Source organism: Prionailurus viverrinus, chromosome C2 (assembly GCF_022837055.1).
Source record: "Prionailurus viverrinus isolate Anna chromosome C2, UM_Priviv_1.0, whole genome shotgun sequence".
NCBI classification, from domain to species: domain Eukaryota; kingdom Metazoa; phylum Chordata; class Mammalia; order Carnivora; family Felidae; genus Prionailurus; species Prionailurus viverrinus.
Window position 1 is genome coordinate 146,533,796 of NC_062569.1, and position 15,673 is coordinate 146,549,468.

At 44.7% G+C, this 15,673-nt stretch overlaps 1 long non-coding RNA gene and 1 other non-coding gene across 2 annotated transcripts in view; both read right to left on the reverse strand.

Moving 5' to 3' along the window:
* LOC125175117 (uncharacterized) overlaps positions 1 to 15,673 on the reverse strand; it is a 72,482-nt gene that overhangs the window by 42,043 nt on the left and 14,766 nt on the right. The window contains exon 2 of the long non-coding RNA XR_007155660.1: positions 2,611 to 2,800. This is a non-coding gene — a long non-coding RNA (uncharacterized LOC125175117). The remainder of the gene's footprint in view (positions 1 to 2,610; positions 2,801 to 15,673) is intronic.
* LOC125175838 (U6 spliceosomal RNA) lies at positions 13,316 to 13,419 on the reverse strand. Its single transcript, XR_007156011.1, has one exon. It is a non-coding gene; the product is annotated as a U6 spliceosomal RNA (small nuclear RNA).

Genomic DNA, 15,673 nt, shown 5'->3' on the forward strand with positions numbered 1-15,673 from the left:
TAATTTTTTATTTTAATTTTTATTTTTTTTAAACATTTATTTATTTTTGAGACAGAGAGAGACAGAGCACGAACGGGGGAGGGTCAGAGAGAGAGGGAGACACAGAATCTGAAGCAGACTTCAGGCTCTGAGCTATCAGCACAGAGCCCGACGCGGGGCTCGAACCCACAGACTGCGAGATCATGACCTGAGCCGAAGTCGGCCGCTCAACCAACTGAGCCACCCAGGTGCCCCAAATTTTTTTATTTTTAAAAAGAGAGCAAGTGGGGAAGGGGCAGAGAGTGAGAGAGAATCTCAAGCGGGCTCTGTGCTGAGCTCGAATTCATGACCATGAGATTACAACCTGAGCCGAAATCAAGAGTCGGATGCCCAACTGACTGCACCACCCAGGCTCCCCTAAAGACTTTATTATTTTTTTTATTATTAAAAAAAATTTTTTTTAATGTTTATTTATTTTTGAGAGAAGCAGAGACAGAATGCGAGTGGGTTAGGGACAGAGAGAGAGAGAGGGAGACACAGAATCCGAAGCAGGCTCCAGGCTCTGAGCTGTCAGCAGAGAGCCCAACGTGGGGCTCCAACTCATGAGCTGTGAGATCATGACCTGAGCCAAAGTCAGATGCTCAACCGACTGAGCCACCCAGGCGCCCCTATTATTCAGTCTTTAAGAGGAAGGAAGTTCTGACACATGCTACAACATGGATGGACCTTACGCTAAGTGAAATCAGCCAGTCATAAAAAGACAAATACCGTATGGTTCCACTTACAGGAGATGCCCAGAGAAGCCAGATTCACAGAGGCAGAAAGTAGAAGGGTGGGTACCCCAGGGACTGGGGGAGGGGAATGGGGAGTTCTTGTGTAATGGGTATACAGTTTTGGTTTAGAATGATGAGAAAGTTCTGGAGACGGATGGTGGTGACGGTTACATAACCATGTGAATGGATTTAATGCCACTGAAGTGTACACTTCAAAATGGTAAATTTATGTTATGTATATTTTACTGCAATTAAAAGGAAGAGAATACTTAGAAATGATTATAGCCAGGAAAGATGTTCTCTTAATCTAATACATACACTGTAAGGGCAAAAAAAATAAATTAAATAAATAAATAAATAAGAATAATGACTACAACTGATTGAAGCAGTGGGTTATATAAAAAACCCAGAGCAGAAGGTAAATATGAGTGAACAGAAGTCAGGTAAACTTATGCTCACTTCCAGAGGCAAAGATAAGGGAATGAAATTCCACTATGTGTTTTCTCCAACACCACAGGCAGTTAGCTCACTCCTAACACCATCTACCTGCAGACTGTGTCACGTCCCACAGGTTAAGGGCTCAGTCCCACTATACTCTCCCCCACCCCCGCCCCTTCGGATGCCGATTACAAGTCCAAGTTGTTACCTGTGCTTCTGGTGACCTGCCATAAATTGGAGCATCCCACGATCCCCCCTTGGGTTGAATTAACTTGCTACAGAGGCTCACAGAACTAGCTCAGAGGAACATTTTACTCGCCAATTATTGGTTTCTTATAAGAGGGTACAACTCAGGAACCATCAGATGGAAGAGATGTGTCGGGCAAGGTACGTGGGAAAGGGTGTGGAGCTTCCATGACCTCACTGAGAACTCCGCTCTCCTAGCACCTCCCCTTATTCACCAACCCGGAAGTTCTCCGAACCCCGTCCTTTTGGCTTTTTACGGAGGTTTTGTTACATAGGCAGGGCTGATGAAATCACTGGCCAATGGCAACCGATTCAACCTGTATTCTCTCTCCCTTCCTCAAAGGTCAGGGGTCAGGGCTGACATTTTCAACCTCTATTCAACCTCTATTTCCCTGGTAACTGGCCCTGATCCTTAGACGCTTTCCAAAAGTTACCTGGTTGATATAAACGCATGTGCGGCTGAGAGGGGTTTGTTATGAGTATCAAGACACTTTATCGCTATCGTCACTTTAGAAATTCCAAGGGTTTTTGGAGCTCTGGGCTATAGATGGGGACAAAGACCAAATATGTATTTATTGGACATCACAGTATCACAGACATCTTCGAGGAGAAGTGATAGGGCGTCCAGGCAGAGCAAGCAGCCACGGGAAGGGTTTGAGGTGGGACGGCGATGGTGTAGCAGAAGAGCAGCACGAGGCCCACTTGGCTAGAAGCCGGAGAGCGTGCTTCTTGAGTAAGAGATGGGGCAAAGAGCTGGCCGGCGGGAAGGCAGGACATGGGACACGGGAGGGCCCTGTGACATGTGTGGACTTACTGCTAAAGGAAGCCAGTGGGGCTGCTGGGCAGAAAGACCATGTTATAAACTTGAAAAAATAAAAATCAAGTGTCAATGAAAATGGGAGGAATCACACACTCTCACACAGCTGCAGTTGTATGACCGAGTTCATTCAGTCCGGAGGGAAGTGTCTCAGAACACAGAGACATTAAGTGTGTGCCTGCCCAGCGGGCAGCAAGTCCATGTTTACTCAGGGACACAAAGAAACACGCATGAGAAGGTACATCTGGTAGCAAAGCGCATAGTCAGGGTTCTTTGGAGAAACAGAACCAACAAGATGCGCATATGCCTGTGTGCGTGCGTATGTGTATACCTGTATAAAATACAGAATCAGCTCACCTGATTATGGAGGCTGAGAAGTCCCAAGATCTGCAGCTGGCAAGCTGGAGAACCAGGAGAACTCATCTAAGTTCCAATCAGAGGATAGGAAGAGACGGATGTTCTGATTCAAAGGGTCAGGCAGGAGACGTTCCCTCTTATTCAATCTTTTTATTCTATTCACGTCCTCAGTTGATTGCATGAGTCCCACCTATACCGGGAGGACAATCTGCTTTACTCAGTTTACACATTCAAATGTTATTCTCACAAGAAAAGAACAGCCTTACAGATGGTCAGAATGAAGTTTGACAACATGTCTGCACCCCCCCCCCCCCCGACCGGCGTGGCCTACTCAAGCTGACACATAAAGTTAACTATCATAAGAAGTATTGGTAGTAACATAGGTGCTCAGCCCAAGGGGATTTATAATTAAAGTGTAGTAAATGGAAAGCATAAAATGTACTGCTGACCAGTTGCAAGCAATGAAATTGTCTCATATCACCATATGGATAAAACAGAAAAAAACGATCAGTATCAGGTAACAAGGTAAAAAACAAAACAAAAGAAACAAACTTATTTTTATTGAGACTCTAGAATGAGACCTAAAAAATCTCCCCCCAACAAAAAATCCCCAAATCATAAACTCATTGTGATATTCAACAAACAGAGAAAGTTCCTTCCCCTAAAACAATGCATTTGCCACCACTGATGGTAGCCAGCGCTATAACTCCTTACTTGGAAAATGGATCATTAAAGAGAAATATGTGAACATTTATTTTACCTTTCCTACAGAAACTGTATTTCAGGATGACCAAATGGGCCTGAGGGATGAGAAAAGTCTCTGCTTTACAGAAGGAAACCGGTTAATTAAAAAAAATTTTTTTTTAATGTTTATTTTTGACAGACAGAGAGAGACAGAGCACGAGCGGGGGAGGGGCAGAGAGAGAGGGAGACACAGAATCTGAAGCAGGCTCCAGGCTCTGAGCTGTCAGCGCAGAGCCCGACGCGGGGCTCAAACCCACAGACCGCGAGATCATGACCCGAGCCAAAGTCGGACGCTCAACTGACTGAGCCACCCAGGCGCCCTGGAAACCGGTTAATAAATGTACAAAAGTCATGATATAAAATCCCCATTGTGCAAACTCTAATGAAAAAACTGACTCAAGCAATATCCATCAGCAGATGACACACCCTTTAGGTGAAAGACTGACGGCAAACAGGGTACCAAGTGTCATGCCAGAGATTACTTGCTGGTTGACAGGGGGAAATGCAATTTTTTTTTAATGTTATTTATTTTTGAGAGCGAGTGAGAGAGAGTGGGTGAAGGGCAGAGCGAGAGGGGGTAGGACAGAGGATCTGAAGCAGGCTCTGTGCTGAGAGCAGAGCCTGATGCAGGGCTTGAACTCACGAACTAAGAGGCACCCAGGTGCTCCGAGAAACACAATTCTACACAAGCGATCATGCTGCCAGAACTCACCAGATCCTAGCATCATTAGTAATAGGGCAGCCAGATATTCTAAGCAACCTGGTGAAGCCCACAACATCACTTTTAAATATTCTTACTAAAAATATTTAATATTTTTGTTAAGTCTAAGCAGGATTCTAGATTTAAATGCCAGGTGACAGGAAGTATAGAGGACAAGTTAAATGACCACATGAGGAAGAAACCAGTCAGATTCAGAATGGCAGAGTAACTGATTTGGTTTTCTCAATAAGACAAGGATATGAAACAAAGAAAAAACTGGGAGTTGTTCTATGCTAATTCTAACAAACCAACTGTACTAAAGTTGTTTTTTTTTTAATTTTCTTTTTTTGAACGTTTATTTATTTTTGGGACAGAGAGAGACAGAGCATGAACGGGGGAGGGGCAGAGAGAGAGGGAGACACAGAATCGGAAACAGGCTCCAGGCTCTGAGCCATCAGCCCAGAGCCTGACGCGGGGCTCAAACTCACGGACCGCGAGATCGTGACCTGGCTGAAGTCAGACGCTTAACCGACTGCGCCACCCAGGCACCCCTGTACTAAAGTTTTTTTAAGGACAACTGGAGAAATTTGAATGTGGGCTAAGTGGAAGAAGATGCTAAGGAATTAATTTTCTTATGGCGACGAAGGAATTATTCTGGAAGACACTGTCCCTTAAGGTTGAGCTGCTGTGATGTTTGTAACTGACTTTAACATGCTTCAGGAGGGGCGCCTTGGTGGCTCAGTTGGTTAAGCATCCGGCTCTTGATTTCAGCTCAGGTCAGGATCTCATGGTTTGTAGGATTGAGCCCTGTGTCCAGCTCTGTGCTCACAGCACAAAGCCTGCTTGGGATTCTCTCTCTCTCTCTCTCTCTCTCTCTCTGCCTCTCCCCTGCTCACCCTTTGTCTCTCTCTCTCAAAATAAATAACCAAAAATTTTTTAAAAATAAATAAAATGCTTCAATAAATTATGTAAGACAAAGCATGAAGCAAAAAATGGCAAAATGGTAATTGTTCAATGTAGGTGATAGGTTCACTAAATCATTCTCTGTACTTTTCTGAATATTTAGAATTTTTAATATTTGAAAATTAGAAAGAGCCAGTGGGGCTCTTGGGAAGAAGAAATTCAGGAGCTTTAGGAATCATTTCACATATAAATGTTACATCCAAACAGAAAATGGTGGGTCTAATTCTTGCTGACATATTTATCTTTCCATTAAACCTGGCTCAGAAAGATTATTTCCTCGACGCAATAAGACAACACAAGTTCCGGTTGTTAGGAGAAATTCTAGGTCATAACGTGGTGAAACTGGCCAGACACCCAGCGCTCTATAGTAGATTGGGAACTCCAGCTCAGGGCCCAGGAATCTTGGGTTCTCCAGAAGCCTGGGGCTTCTCACCTGGGCCTGCCTATTCTTACTGCAAAGTGGGGATCTGTATCTGTTCAACCGCACAAACCTAACTTACAACCATGTGTAGTGCTCCAGCATAGCGTTAGCAGCCGCCAGGATGAAGGATGTCCCTAAGGGGCTTCCCATCCTGTAGGAAAGACAGTAGAGAGACAGGTAAAGTCCAAAAACCTGCGGGTGCTGATCAGGGTTATGAAGGCAAATAAATGAAGCACTGAACGAACAGAAAGGGAAGGACTGATTTGGGCTGGGGTACAGGGATCATCTCAAGAAAGACCAAGTCTGGAAGGGCAGCAGGTTTTCTTTTTGAAGCAGAAAAGAAGACACACGGCAGGCCATTTCACGAGCAACAGCACAAAGGGGTGTCTGGGTGAGGCCAGATTAGTGGGAGCAGCAGATGAAAAACCCGAGACCAGATCGTGGCAAACCTCCAAGCAGTTCCTTTGATTCTGGTGCCCAAAGCAGCAAATGCTCGAGGGCCACAGAGGAAAACCAGGAAAGTTGGTGTTTTTAAAAGGTGATTCTGGAGAGATAAGGAGAACCAGCTAGAGAGGAGAGAGGACAGAGGCAGGGGTCATTAACCTTTTTTGTGCCATGGGCTCCTGCTCAGGATAATGTCCCTAAGTGCTGCTGTGGTCTGAGTGTTTGGTCCCTCACAAATTCACATGTTGAATTCCTAACGCCCAGTGTGGTGATAATTAGGACGTGAGGTCTCTGGGGCAGTGCTCAGTCGGGAAAGTGGAGCCCCACGAGTGGGATTAGTGCTCTTCTAAAACAGACACCACAGAGCTCCCTGCCCCTTCCACATATGGGGACGCAGCTGGAAGCAGCAGTCTGCAACTCACTAGAACACTACCAGGCCGGCCCCCTGATCTGTCTTGCAGCCTCCAGGACTGTGAGAAATTAATGTCTGTTGTTTATAAATACCCAGCCTCTAGTACTTTGTTATGACAGCCTGAATGCATTAATGCATTAAGACAAGTGCAGAAAGTCAAGTGCACAGGCTGACAAAGGAAACACTGTTGAAATTCTAGCATCAAAATATATTTAAAATTTGATATGTAATATATGTGCTTCTTTATTAATACACAGAATGACAAGATCTAGTGATGAGTCTAATAACTTAGGATTTCAAAGGAATGATGAGTGTCAATAATAGTCTGTATCAGTTGTAATGTGATACAAAAACATCTGGAATTTCCATGGGTGACATAGACACTGGTACTGCTATGGTTTGCTGTCTCTTCATAATTTACAAGACTAATGAATTTTACTTCGAGGTTGGTGGAAATATCAACCTAACTGCTTTCCCAGCCAAGTGTAAGGCCTCCTGAGTTCTATCCAAGGACCCCTTGGGACACCAGTTAAAGAATACTGGGACACCAGTTAAAGGCTCCTGAGCTTGAGGGTGCCCTGTTTCCCCTGAAAATAGATACAGCACTGATGGGTAAATTTTTAGGATCTTGTCAAGTTCAGGGAGAATCCATTTTCTTTACAAGGTCTGAGTTCACTGATTCTTTTGGGTGAGACGGACTGGAGCACGATATTGACTAAGGCTCTAAGTGGCTCCCCACAGGTGAGGTATTAACTATAGAGAGGAAAAAACACCTTTATAGTGGAGAACTATCCCAGATATTATAATGTTGACCACAGAGCAAGTGTCCAACATTCAAACAATAATAATAGGACACACTGAGATCACAATACTCCAGACCCAAAATGTGTAACCAGAATAATCTCAAGGAAGCAATCAGATAAGCCCCAATTAAGGGGCCCTCTATAAAACTAGGCACTTGTCCTCTAAAAAATGTACATGTCATGACAAAGTAAGGCAGAGGAATGCTTCCAGATTATGGGAGATTCAAGAGATTTGACAATCTTGATTAAATCCTTGATTAATCCAGGACTGGAGCCAAGCTTGAAAACAAAGGTTTATAAAAGATATTATTGGGACAACTGGCAAAATATGAACATGGAAAAAAAAAATATATATATATATATATTTATTTATCTAAAAATTTTTTTTAAGTTTATTTATTTCTTTTGAGAGAGAGAGTGTGTGAACATGGGAGGGGCAGAGAGACAGTGAGAGAGACAGAATCTGAAGCAGGCTCCATGCTGTCAGCATGGAGGCCGATTCAGGGCTCGAACCCACAAACTGTGAAATCATGACCTGAGCCGCAACGAGTCAGATGCTTAACCGACTGAGCCACCTAGATGTCCCTACAATACTATTGTTTAATATATTTCCCATGTTTGGGTGGAAAATGTTTGGGTGGCTCAGTCAGTTAAGCATCCAACTCTTGATTTCAACTCAGGTTATGATCCCAGGGTCATGGGATTGAGCCCACAACGGGCTCCATGCTGTCTTGTGATTCTCTCTCTCTCTCCCTCTGCCCCCTCCCCACCTTGAGTTCTCTCTCTCTTTCTCTCTAAAATAAAGCAAACAAAACCAAACAAAAAAACAGTATTGTATTAATACTAATTTCTTGAATTAGATGATTTTTCTGAGATTATATAAGACAATGTTTTTGTTGTTAGTATATTCTGAATTATTTAGGTGTAAAGGGTACATATTAGTAGTCTTAGTGATTCGGCAAAAATGTCTCTTTTATTAGACAGACACATAAATATACATATATATACATGTATATCCAGACACATATACATACATATATGGAGAGAGTGTTCATGAACAATTGTGACATAAAAATAAAAATGTTGGGGCACCTGGGTGGCTCAGTCGGTTGAGCGTCTGACTTCAGCTCAGGTCATGATCTCACGGCCCGTGAGTTCGAGCCCCGTGTCAGGCTCTGCGCTGACAGCTCGGAGCCTGAAGCCTGCTTCAGATTCTCTCTCTCTCTCTCTCTCTCTCTCTGCCCCTCCCCTGCTCATACTCTATCAATCTCTCTCTCAAAAATAAACTTTAAAAAAAACCTTAAAATAAATAAATAAAAATGTTAACAATCGGTTGAATCTAGATAAAAGGTATAAAGAATATCGATCTATCTACCCACCTACCAACCTATTTCTTGTAAAAAAAAATGAAGTCTCCCTGAACTTGGCAAGATCCTATTTACCCATCAGTGCTGTATAGATAGAGCTTATCTATAGTGATATCGAGAGAGAGAGAGAGAGAGAGAGAGAGAGAGAGAGAGAGAAAAGGAGGGAGGGACAGAGAGGGGGAGAGGGACAGAGAGAGAAGTGTAATTCAGGATAACACCAGAAGTGCTATTTCTAGGTCAAAGGTAAATACTGTGTACTTTTCTTAGATACCGCTCAATTCCCTTCATCAGGGGATGTACCATTTTGTATACCCACCACCGTGTGTGAAAGCCTACTTCCTCACAGCCTCGCCACAGAGTGGTTTGTCAAGATTTTGAGGTTTTGTCCTGATGACAGGTGCACTGTAGCTTAAATTCGTGTCTTGTGACATGCACAGGGCTTTCATTCTTCTACCAGGTAAGTGGCTCCTAAGACCTTATTTCAGAGAAATGGCTTCCACTTAGGCTCCAGGTACTTGCTCTTCAACCCCAACCCCCCTTTCTTCCCTGTCCAGACAGAAAAGGTCAGATTGTAGGAGTGGGATCCTCACTGTCATCATCATCATTATCAAATCTGCCTAGACAAGAGAGGGCACTCAACACATTTGTGCCAGTGGTACATTGGCACGGAACTGGACAGCTTCCCCTCCATCTCTTACATCTTCCATCTCAATATCCACAGCAGCCTCCTCTGGGGGGCACACAGACAACATCCTCCGCATTGAGTGGTGACAAAAAGGAGGTTCAAGGAGATGAAGTGGCTTGTGCAGCCTGTAAGTGGAGAATTTAGGACTAGGGATCACACGTTTGGGTCCCTACTGAGTGCCTGTAAAGTTAGGGTACAGTCCCCAAGACTACCCTCACTTCTGACACCACTGGCAAGTCCAAGGATTCCCACAACCACCCTAAGTTCAAGAATTCACTAGAAGGACTCGCAGAACTTGCTGAAACCTAGTATACTCGCTGCTATGATTTATTAAGCGAAAGGATACAGATTAAAATCAGCCAAGGGAAGAGACAGAGGGTCCAGGAGAGTTCCACACACAAAGCCTCCAGCTGTCCTCTCCCAGTGAAGTCATGGACAGTGTCAACTCTTGGAAACAATGTGTGGCAATATGCATGGACTACTGCCAACCAGGAAAGTTTACTCAAGTCATGGTGTAGAGTTAATTTTAATTGGGCTCTGATCATGAGGACATGGTCAGTTGCCCACATGGCTGACCTCAGTCTCCAGTGTATCCAAGGATTGAGCTGATACTGCATGACCAACACCCCCACACAAATCACATTGTTAGACCATCTGGCACGGCCCAAGGATCCAAGTAAACAAAATCACTCTTATCAGGGAGGACATCCTCAGGGTTTAGAGATCACCTCCTGGCTGAGGGCAAAGACGAGATCTCTCTTTGGGCAATGTTAATTCTTTACTGCACAGCGCCCTTTCCTTGTAATCCATTATGATAAGTGGGGGTACCTGCTCACCGTCACAGAGGGCTCGGCCTCTGCACCCACGCATCTGTGATGGAGTAATCCCCCTGGCTGAGCACCAGGACTGGGAAATGGAATCCAAGCATAACAGAAGGGAGGATGGCACAGGGGAACTCAGGAGTGAACTGAATGATGGCCTTTGGCAAGAAAAAGTACAATCGATACTGGTGACTGAGAATTTGCATCTGATACTTTTCTCTGCTCACCAAGGGTGGAAGAAAAGTGCTAGTTTGAGCCCCCTGTCTATTGGGTCAGGCCCGGCTGGCCTCAGTATCATTCTCTGAGTGCATCCGGGACCCCTAGGTGGTGCCCATTTTCAGTTTAGGAAGCAAATTTAAAAAAACAAACAAAAAACAAAGAAACAAAAACAAGGAATCCAAAAGATTAACAAACCTCAGCCTTCTATCAAATCACATTTCCTGCTGAGGTACTGTTACAGTGAAAACTGGCTTGCAATTTGTGCAAAAGGTGTTGAGTTCGCCTCTTTATTCGCTTTTTAAATCTCAGCCGTGGGAATGTTGTGGACATTTGGAAAAATATTCCACCCCCAAATAGGACGAAGTTCAACAGAGATGGGGCCAGGGGTCACAACAGAGAGGAGAAGGAGAGAATGGGGCGACAGGGAGTTGGGAGTGAGCAGAGAAGTCTCATTCACTTTCCCTCAGAGCTTCCTCTACTGTGTGATCTGAAGGAGGACGGAGACCTTTGCTCCGGCTCCCTGAGCCCATCCCAGCTGCTCTTTTCAGGATTTCCATTGTCTTCCAGCCTTCCCTGGAAAGGACCCCACAGCCACAGGCAGCTGTTTTATTTCTTCATAACACAGTAGCCTGGAAAGACCCAAACCAACACCTGGGTTACCAAAGCGTTGGTGGGTGCTTATTTGGGCATAAGATTGAAATAAGACTTCTTACTCAAGACTTGCTCCTCCCTGCCCCCTTCCTCTTCCCTGTCTCATTCCCGCAAAGGAACCAGAACCTTCCTCCCAGGGATACTTTACTTATTGATTAACATGTATTAACTGAGCATCTATTAATGCCAAGCATCGATGGGAGTGATGATGGGGAGACACAAATGATAAAACAAACCAGAAAAATACCAGCGGGTGACCATTACTTACAGGTGAGTAAAATAGTGTTTGGTAGAGAATGGGTGGGTGGTTTTCCCATGATCAGGAATGGTCTAAGAAGGTGACACTGAGGGGCACCTGGCTGGCTCAGTCAGAAGAACACACAACTCTAGATCTCAGGGTCATAAGTTCGAGGCCCACATTGGTTATAGAGATTACTTAAAATAAATAAAAATTTTAAAAAAAAGGTGACATTGAAATAAAGACTTGAAAGACAAGAATGGGCCAGCAATGTTAAGAGCTTCTGTGGGGAAAGAAAAGGGAAAAAACCTTGACTTGATGAACCAGCCCTGACTTGCCCCGGAAGGTGTGGAATCAACTAGGGTGAACTGAACTGACTGAAACATGGCTTCTACACCTTGTGGAATGAGTGAAAGAGAAGTTAATCGGGAAATTAAGAAAGCTACAGTTCTCTCCAAGAGGGGGAGAGGCAGGTTAAAGAACAGGGCTGTGGGCTGCTCTACTGAAACCCACCAAAAAGTCTCCGGGGTCTTCCTACCAGATTTGCCCCAGTGGGGACCTGCATTATTTTCAGCATAGTGAAGTGGTAATGAGCAGGGACGCTGGCATCAGACGGATAAATCTTTGAATTCTGAGTGTGTGACTTTAGGCAGAAACTTAATGAGTTGGAGCCTCAGTATCCTCCTTTGTAAAAGGGGTATAATGAACTCTCCCACTCAGGGAGGTCAAGAGGGCTAGATGCGATGACCCGGCACAAGGGACCACAAAGGGCAGTGCCCAGCCCTTGGGGTGGCCCAGGAGGACTGCTCAGAGGGATAAGTGGGGTTCCCTTTGGCAGCCCCAGGGACAGGGTTAGGGCCAGGGTCTAAGAAAGGAGTAAGGAATGTCTTTACAATCTGGTGGGCTCTCTTCCAGCAAACTCCTGGCAAAGGCCAAAGGGCACTATCTCACGCTGCTGTTACATAACTGGTTATATAACTGCTTATGGGGAGACATAATTCTACTGAAGGCTGCGATTTAACGGAACCATTTGTAATTGTTTTAAAACACATCATTTCCCCACACCAACATGGAAACAGCCAGCAAAACAGGCAATGCAGGTGGCTTGTGACCGTGTGTAAGGTTCGGATTTCTAGGGATTGTCAACATAAACTGAAAGAAAAAGGCAAAAGTAAGCCCATCTTGTTTTGGGACACAGTAGATCAAAATTCCAGTCCTGCTTGAGTAGCCTTGGGCAAGTTGCTTAATCCTTGCTACTCAAAGTGTGGTCCGTGTGCCAGCAGTAGAGGAAACTTGGGAGCTTGGTGCAAATGCACAATTTCAGGCTCCACCCTAGATCTGCTGATTCAGAGCTTGCATTATTAACCAGATCTCTAGGTGATTTTAGGCGCGTGAGAACTGGGGAAGCATTCGTTATACTGCATACCTGAAATACAGTATTGTATTTTAACTGAAAGTATTATTATTGTTATATCTTTTCAACGTTTATTTATTTTTGGGACAGAGAGAGACAGAGCATGAACGGGGGAGGGGCAGAGAGAGAGGGAGACACAGAATGGGAAACAGGCTCCAGGCTCCGAGCCATCAGCCCAGAGCCCGACGCGGGGCTCGAACTCACGGACCGTGAGATCGTGACCTGGCTGAAGTCGGACGCTTAACCGACTGCGCCACCCAGGCGCCCCTATTGTTATATCTTTTAAGTAAGCTCTATGCCCAGTGTGGGACTTGAAATCATGACCCTGAGATCAAGAGTCATATGCTTTACTGTTGGACCCAGCCAGGTGCCCCTTAACTAACTGGAATTAAAATGGAAACTTAAAAAGCCAAAAAAAAAAAAAAAAAAAAAAAAAGAACTGGGGAAGCATTTAACATCCCTGAGAGTCACTCTCCTAAGACAGGGGCCAAAGTGGCTTTTAAACAAATTAAATATAAGTATAAACAGCTTTTTTTTTTTTAATTTGCTAAATCATTCTCACCAATTTATTCTTCCCAACAAGTTTTCAAATCCTTTGTAAGCACTCTGCCAAAAAAGAAACCCATTGGAATTCTCATTAGAATTGCATTAAAAATATAAAATAATTTGAGAATTGATATCTTTACAATATTTTCCTATCCAGGAACATGGGCTGTCTCTATACTCAGTCTTTTTATTTTTTATTCAAGTATAGTTAATATGAAGTGTTGTATTAATTTCAGGTATACAATATAATGACTCAATGATTCTATACATTACTCATAATGATCAAATCTGCTTCACAAATTTTTATGTCATCCTTGTGTAGGGGTTATATTAATCTTCTTCGTATAGTCCCGATTTTAGTATATGCGCTGCCAAACAACCAATAAATATACCCAGCTTTTGAACAATTAAAAATTAACCAGGGGGTGCCTGGCTGGCTCAGTTGGTGGAACATGCAATTCCTGATCTCATGGGTTGTAAGTCCCAGCCCCATGCCGGGTGTAGAGATTACTTAATGAATCTTTAAAAACAAAATTAAACAGAACAGCGAGTAAAAGTGAAAAAGCAAAGTCCTCCTCCACTCCCCAACTCCTCTTCATCCCACAACTCCTGCCCCACCCCACCCCCAGCCACTCCCTGAACCTTCTCCAGCTTGGCCTGGTATTGGGTCTTTCTCCTCTGCAGGCAGGCAACCCCTACACTCTAGGCATTACTTGCCTGGAGTTTGGGGGGTGGCAGTGGAAAATCACCCTCCCGCCCACAAGCCAACATGCTCTTCAAAGAAGTGTTCACTCTGATCTGGCTGACAGATCACTCCCTTCTTCCAGTAGAGCCCATAGGAGGCGATGGTTCCAGGTCAAAAACTGGTCCGGCCACCTCTTAGCAAGTTATGAGGGGAGGTCCCTACACCTCTCTTAAGAACGTCAGGTTCTTGGGTCACCTGAGTGGCTCAGTCATTTGAGCAGCCAACTCTTGATTTCAGCTCAGGTCGTGATCTCATGGTTTGTGAGTTCAAGCCCCACAGCGGGCTTTCTGCTGTCAGTGCAGAGCCTGCTTTGGATTCTCTGTCTCCCTCAATCTGCCCCTCCCCTGCTCATGCACACACACACTTTCTCTCTTTCAAAAATAAATAAACATCAAAAAAAAAAAAAAAAAAAAGAATGTCAGGGTCTTGTCACATATCACTTATATTCTTGGTTTGGAGCATCAGTTGTTATTCCCGGACAGGGGTCTGCTACAGTTCTCCAAATCTGCAGTTGGTGGATTGACTCCAGAGACAGAATCTGTCCCAATGATCATTTCATGGTCAGCTCCTTCAATATGAACGTGACATGATTGAAATATGACTTCCCTTCATGTGGGCCATTCTAGACGCTCTAAGGGAAATCAACCAGCATTTTGGGCTTCCCTGACTGCTCAGATACCTTCCATCTTTCTCCAGTTTTAAGAGTCTGGGCATCTTGGCCCAACTTAAAATCTAAGGTTCTCATCCGTCATCTCAACTAATGAACAATAAATATTATATACTCTGCTGATTGCTGTGTAAAATGATTCTAGTACCAATCCTAATGTGCGTGTGTTGGGGGAGGGGTTCCCCACACCGTTCAACAAGTATCCGGACACCAGCTAGGTGTCCTACAGTTCAACTCAATTCTGCCACCATCTACCCAGAGAAAGCATCAGATTCCACAGGTTGAGGTCTCAGTCCCGCAAGAATGGTCTCACCACCCCTCAACCTCAGAAGGTGATCATAAGCCCAATTTATCACCTGTGCTTCTGACCAGCCAGCTGTAGATCCGAGGTTCTAATGGCCCCCTCCTTGGGCTTGATTAATTTGTTAGAGCGGCTCACAGAACTGAAGAGGAACATGTCGCTTGCTAGATTACTGGTTTATTATCAAAAGAGGATATGCCTCAGGAACAGCCAGCTAGAAGAGATGCATAGGGCAAAGCGTGGGGAAAGGGTGGAGAGCTCCCATGCCCTCTCCCGAGATGCCACTCTCCCTAAAACATGTTGACCCACCCACAAGCTCTGTACACCAGTCCTTTTGGGATCTTGTGGAGATCTCGCTGGATAGGCCTGACTGATTAAACCACTGGCCACTGGTGAGATCCAACCTCCAGCCCTTCCCCCCCCCTAGTGTAGGGCAGGGGAGGCGAATTTAAGTTCTGACCCTTGAGGCACATGGTTGGTTCTCAAGGCAACCGGTTTCCATCCTTAGGTGCTTTCAAAAGTCACCTCGCTAATGCTCTTATCACTTATGGAATTGCAAGGGCTTTTTATTTTTTTTTTAAATTTTTTTTTTTCAACGTTTATTTATTTTTGGGACAGAGAGAGACAGAGCATGAACGGGGGAGGGGCAGAGAGAGAGGGAGACACAGAATCGGAAACAGGCTCCAGGCTCCGAGCCATCAGCCCAGAGCCTGACGCGGGGCTCGAACTCCCGGACCGCGAGATCGTGACCTGGCTGAAGTCAGACGCTTAACCGACTGCGCCACCCAGGCGCCCCGCAAGGGCTTTTTAAAGGAGCTCTGTGCCAGACATGGAAAAAAGATCACATATATATTTCAGCACAGTATCACACTGGACACAAATATCCTTTCCTCAGCGAAATGCGGACTTGAGGAACATAAGC